The following is a 5,766-nucleotide window of genomic DNA, read 5'->3' on the forward strand; positions in this document are numbered from 1 at the left end:
CAGGGCGCAGGGCGCAGGGCCCAGAACTCAGGGCGCAGGGCGCAGGGCGCAGGGCTCAGGGCTCAGGGCTCAGGGCTCAGGGCTCAGGGCGCAGGGCTCAGGGCTCAGGGCGCAGCACTCAGGGCGCAGGGCGCAGGGCTCAGGGCGCAGGGCGCAGGGCTCAGGGCGCAGGGCTCAGGGCCCAGGGCTCAGGGCTCAGGGCTCAGGGCTCAGGGCCCAGGGCCCAGGGCTCAGGGCTCAGGGCGCAGCGCTCAGGGCGCAGGGCCCAGGGCTCAGGGCTCAGGGCGCAGCACTCAGGGCGCAGGGCGCAGGGCTCAGGGCGCAGGGCGCAGGGCGCAGGGCTCAGGGCGCAGGGCTCAGGGCTCAGGGCCCAGGGCCCAGGGCTCAGGGCTCAGGGCGCAGCGCTCGGAACACGGAGGCGCTGCCCCGCTGGCGGCGGCGAGGCGCCACTGGCTCCCGGGGGATTTGAAGGAGGTACGGGTCACAGTCTGGCGTGGCAGGCATCGGTGCCAGGAGCCGGCTGTCTTGGTGAATGCTGAGCAGACGCAGGGGTGGTGTGCAGGCCGAGCCTGGGAGGGAGCGGGAAAGGCACTGCCGCTGATCCGCAGCTGCCAACACAGGGAGGCTGTCCACGTTCCCTGCTGCCAGCCGAAGAAGGTGGGAGGTGAGTGGCGGAGGCGGCGAGAGGCAGGCGTGGGCTTCCGTGGCCACGGATGTTCTGAGGAGCACCCACAAGCTTGGATGTTTCTGGAAGGCTGAGGTCCATTTCAGTGTTGTAACTCTTGACCAGCTGCTGCTGATACTTTGTCCTCATCTGCGGGGAAGGCCCGCACGGGTCTGCCCAGGGCACAGCGGTGTCAGGTGACTGGCAGGAGGGAGGGTGGGGTCCCTGGGGGGTCTTTGGGACCCCGGTCTCGCTCCTGGCCGGCGTGCGTGTCACCACACAGCTGTGGGGCTCACAGCACTGGAGTGACCTGTGGGTGCTGATTCCTAATATGACCCCGGTCACATGTTAACAGGGGAGGCTGCCTGGAGCCCGCTCACCTGAACATCACTGGCCACAGAGTGTGTCTTCACCCAGGCCGTGCTCTCTGGGTCCACAGAGGAGCCATTGCTGGTTAGTTTGGGGCTGACCCGGACCAGGGCTGTGCACGGTTATCTGTGGGCGGTGGCTGGACACACGGCCTCCTGGCCCAGGACCCTTCTGTGTGACATCTCCATGTGGACTCAGGCGTGTGCAGCAGGGCCAGGCCCTGTCTGCGGGGTCATGGGCAGTTATGCGGGAGTGGACCAGGCCTGGGAGGCAGGCAGCAGAGTCCATGGGCACAGGAGGGGGTGCGACGGACCAGCGCGGCCGGAGCACTGGGACCCACGGGGCAGGGATCTCGGGATCGGTGGGCGAGGAGTCGGCGAAGTGACAGACACAGACTCAGAAGAGTTGCATCTGAGTGTATCTTTATTGAGGAGAATTAACATTTTTATACAGTGTGTGATTGTGACATAGATTCTTTGTTTATTTAAGCACGTAATCAATTTTTTTTAAAGGCAAAGCATTGATGAATTACATGAAAATTGATGACTATCCCACCAACTGTTTAAGCTAAGTGGTGCAAAACAAATCTAGCATATTGTTTAACAGAATGCGTCATCTGTTCAGCCTTTTTATGTTTAATAATTAACAAACATAAGACAGGGCTGTACTTATATTGCACTCTTTTTAATTTTATTTTTATCCAACTAACTTCATCTTTATAAGCTCCTGTATAAGGAAATGGTTCTTGGTTGGTTCAGGAAATATGATGTTACTAACTTTATATTTTGTGTGAAAACACCATCTATTTCCTATAACGTAAGTTGGACTAAACTTAATCATAACTGTTGGGAGAATCTTTCTTTTTCTTTTATAATCAGAGGTCTCTTCTTTTTAGAACTCTCTAAACTACTAGGATAGCTCTTTCTAACTTAGTTTAAATTATTGATTTTGTCTGTTGGACATATCTGGAAATTTTTAGTCTCATATTTACTATGTGTGAGCTGCAAAACCGCTTGTGAAGTTGTAGGAGTTTCTGGAGGCAACGTCACATCAGATGATAGATTGATTGGGGGATTGCCCACATTTAATCTTTGGCCTTAGTCTTTATTACTTAGAGAAGCCATCTCTATTGGACTGGAAAAATACAACATGCTCTGTTCGCGGATCAATAGAAAAATAGCCAAAATGAGAATAAAGAATGTACAGCCAAGAAGAATATAGTAAGAATAAAGGTAGAGGCTATAAAGGTGCAGCCAAGTGTTTGGGAAGCCTTGAACCAACACCCCCTTCCTGGGGGCATGCTTCCTTGAAGCTCTTTGTCCAACACAATCTCTCACGCAGAGCAGAAGGTGGGGTGGCACCCACTGGCCACAGAAAGATGTCCACTCAGCTGGAAATACCAGGAACCACTGGAAGTGCAGAAACTTAAGCGTTTGACCTTGTTTCTCTGGCCAGAGACTATTCATTGAACTTGCAGTCTCTTACTCTGTTGCCAATGTCAAATCAGAAGCCATCTATCCACCACAGGCAGCTTTATGGAAGTGCTCCGCCCTCCTGCGCTGACCTCTCTTCGCTGAACTCTCTTCGCTGAACCCAGCTAAGGACTCCTTGCAGACACATCTTCATGGCTGCTTTGCCTGCTGTGATCTCTGCTCCTTTCCAAACGCTTGCTTTGGCAGCTTCCCCTCCATTGTGCCTCTCGGACTGGGTTCCCATGGTGGTTGGATACTGAGCTGCTTGTTAGAGGAGGAAACAAGAGTTGTTGTATTCGATGGCAGGGCCTGAACTGGCCTGGAGGCAGGGCAGACGCTCTCCCAGGTGGGACCTGTCAGGGCACAGGGCAGGCATCCTGCCACTGGGCCCTGGGTCACTGTGGTGAGCAGCAGTCACACTGGAACTTCTCTTTCTCAGAGAACAACGGGTTAAGTCTGACCAGATTGTCTTCTCTAGGGAATCCGGTTCTCCACCAACTCCTGGGGGATGCCTGGGGCTTGAGTCTATGCCAGGCTCCACGCCTGTCCAGAACCTTTCATTCCAGAAGTTTCAACCAAGTGTATGTGGCGTGGCAAGGGGGGCGTGGAGAAGCGCTGTGCCCAGCTAGATCTAGGATGCTGGCCCGTGGCGTGGGCCAGCTCGCGGCAGCCACGGACATGCCGTGGGCGCCACTCCTGGCCGGTGTGCAGGGCTCTCCATCCTCACCACAGCCTTGTGGGCTATCCTCCATCCACTGGACACTACTGACCCAGAGGATGTCCTCTGGGGATGATGTGGGTTCCTAGACTAAGGCTCAGCGTAGGTTTGTCTGGTCACCTGGCTCCCTGGCAGGGAGGCCCGTCTGCCCTGCACACACACTCACTCTGCTTCCATTCGCCTTCCTCTTAGCTACTGCAGTCCATCCAGGAGCTGGAGCCCCTTAAGGGACTGCCCGTGGTGCCTGTGGAAGGGACTGAGTGGACGGGAGAGGTGGGGGCTGCCCGTGGATGGGGCTGAGTGGACGGGAGAGGTGGGGGCTGCCCATGGATGGGGCTGAGTGGACGGGAGAGGTGGGGGCTGCCCGTGGACAGGGCTGAGTGGACGGGAGAGGTGGGGGCTGCCCATGGACGGGGCTGAGTGGACGGGAGAGGTGGGGGCTGCCCGTGGACGGGGCTGAGTGGACGGGAGAGGTGGGGGCTGCCCGTGGACAGGCAGGATAACTCCTGACACCCTCGCAGGGCTGAGCAGGTGAGAGAGCTGCAGCAGCAGCCTGGACCCTGCTCCTGGACCCTGCTCCTGGACCCCTTCAAGTTGTTTGATGCATGTTGTAAGGTGATGAGCAGAGTTTACCATCACGAAAGTCAGGCAGAGTACGTTTCTTTGTGGACGGCGCACCTCCCTCTCTTTCCCGGGTTTCCCTCCCAGCCCACCCACAGCCGTGTCGTCCGCTTTGGCGCAGTGTCCCGTGAGCTCCAGGCTGCGTGGGCTCACCTTGGACGTGTTTGCACAGCTATGCGTGTGTGGGCTGTCTTTCAAACCAGGCCTCCCTGGGCATTCACGGGAACCTGGTCACGGCCATGTTTGGAAGTCGTGATTAATAGCACTTCCTGCTTTGGGGTTTTGATGCTCCTTCCTTATCTCCTCCGTCTGGGAGGCTGGGTGTGGGACCACCCCCAGCTTACCCCCTCCACAGCCTCAGCCCAGGCCTGCCCTCAGGACGGACGCCCAACCTGTGAGCCTGGGCAGTGCCCGGCTGCCCCTCCTCTGCCCCCCACCCTCCTCACCCCTCCTCTGCCCCTCCCCTCCCCCCCGCGCCCTCCTCACCCCTCCTCTGCCCATCCCCCCTCCCCCACGCCCTCCTCACCCCTTCTCTGTCCCCCCCCACCATCCCCCCCGCAGGCCCTCCTCACCCCTCCTCTGCCCATCCCCCCCGCCATCCCCCCCTCGCAGGCCCTCTCTTGCTCCCAGCTGTTCTGGCCCCTGAGCTCAGCCTCAGCCGGCGTGTTGGGGCAGTGCGGGCAGGCTCCTTCCCAGTGGTGGGCTGGTGTGCTGGTGTTGGTCATGGAGCTGGCTGTCTACACCAGCTCCCTCCCTGGACGGTAGGGCGGGGCACCGAGCGCCCAGTGCCAGCGCCATCCTGACCCTCGCGCCACCATGCTCCCATTCCCGCTGCCCCCTCCCCCCAGTCAGCAAGGACGGCAGGAGGAGGCTGGAATGTGCTGGCGCCCGGCCCCTCCTGGGCCCTGAGCAGGGCTGACTAATGAGGTGACTCACCTCCGAGTCTGGGAGGGAGGCCGGCCCTCGCTCACCCCCGAGGGGGGGACGCCCAGGTTCTGCAGAGTGGGAGCCTGCTCAGATCCGCGGGACATCCCTGCCACCCTCCTCCCCGCCCCAACCTCCACCTGCGGTCCCAGAGCCCCGTGTCATGGCTGTGTCAGTGCGTCCACACGCCCGGTGTCACGGCTGTGTCAGTGCGTCCACACGCCCGGTGTCACGGCTGTCAGTGTGTCCACACGCCCGGTGTCACGGCTGTCAGCGCATCCACACGCCCGGTGTCACGGCTGTCAGCGCGTCCACACGCCCGGTGTCACGGCTGTGTGGTCAGTGCATCCTGGCTGTGTCCTCAGGCTCTGCCTACGTGGTGCTGGTTGGCGATTCCCGGGAGCTCCCTGTGAAACGCCTCTGGCTGGATGGAAGCCTCACACCCCACTCCGGTTGGGCCTGGCACACAGCCGTGTCCTTACCCAGCTGTTCTTTCTAGCTGCTCCAGAGCTGCTGCGTCTGAGACCCGCAAGGCCTGGGCACTGCGCCGCTTGGGCTGCGGTGGAAGGGGCTCGGGAGGAGGGGGAGGTCTCTGGACCTGGGTCGGAGCCTGGGGGGACTGTGGGAGCCCGTGCCTTGTGCTGGGTCTCTGGAGGGGGCACAGCTCAGGAAAGGGCTGGGTCCGGAAAGATGCCCGGCACTGGCCCGCTCCTTCGTCCACTCATGCGTCCACTGCCAGTGAGCTGAGTCCTGGCAGCTCCGTCTCCAGTCTCCCCCATACCTGGCCACTCCCACCCCTCGCCACGGGCCCACGGGGTGTAGTGGAGACAGCCCTCCCCATGCCTAAGCCCCACTTCCCACCCCTGACAGGACTCAGGCATACGGTCGCAGTGAGGGATGGCAGTGGTGTCACCTTTGTGGAATTGGTAGGTTTGCTTTTTGGGTCCTTATACCCATTGCCTGTGTCCCTCAGAGCCAGGCCCTGGCTCCCTGGGGAG

Source organism: Dipodomys ordii, unplaced genomic scaffold (assembly GCF_000151885.1).
Source record: "Dipodomys ordii isolate 6190 unplaced genomic scaffold, Dord_2.0 Scaffold159, whole genome shotgun sequence".
NCBI classification, from domain to species: domain Eukaryota; kingdom Metazoa; phylum Chordata; class Mammalia; order Rodentia; family Heteromyidae; genus Dipodomys; species Dipodomys ordii.